Here is a 753-nt window from a genome sequence, read left to right on the forward strand (position 1 = left end):
TTCAATCCTTGATCTCTCAACATTCAACCAATGGATGTTGATGATATTGAAGTACGTTGTTCATGAGCATGTCAAGAACATATTCAACCCGTTAAAATTTTCTAAAACGCTTTTTAACTCATTTTCTCATCAAAAACCGAAAATGGTGATGTTCTTGAACTTTTGAAAATATTTTGTTGAAACCATGAACAACTTGTATTCATGGAGTTGTTACAATGTTTTATTACATGTATTTTGTTGTTTTAGCCAAAGAGGATGATGATGAAATCAAAGGAACCTTTAGGAAGTGTTTTGGAAAAATGAGAATGTATGTATTTCTATTTGTTTTTAGCCTTAAACCATGGCTTGAGCCTTAAACCATGACTTAAAACAAGGTGGACAAATAGAAACTTTTGTTAAAAAGGATGTTTAGGTTTATGAGTACATGAATGTCTCATAAAACTCGTAAATGATACTTTGCATAACTTACTTTAAAGTGGTAAGATTATCAAAGAATGTCTTAAATCGGAATATGTAGTTTTACTAAAAACCGTACCTTTAAAATGGATGGAAATCGTGAACAAACTTTCGATGAAAAAGATGGTCAAGAACATGTGATGTTGGACTGGATGGATGAAAGGGATGTATGATCACGATGGGGAAAAAGAGAAATGATTTTAAGTATTTTAGTAACGATTTTAGAAATATCGGAAACTAACGAATTTTTATTTTGGTAGTTACGAAGATTTCAGTGTTCGAACCTTGAAACCAAAC

Source organism: Lupinus angustifolius, chromosome LG01 (genome assembly GCF_001865875.1).
Source record: "Lupinus angustifolius cultivar Tanjil chromosome LG01, LupAngTanjil_v1.0, whole genome shotgun sequence".
Classification (NCBI taxonomy): domain Eukaryota; kingdom Viridiplantae; phylum Streptophyta; class Magnoliopsida; order Fabales; family Fabaceae; genus Lupinus; species Lupinus angustifolius.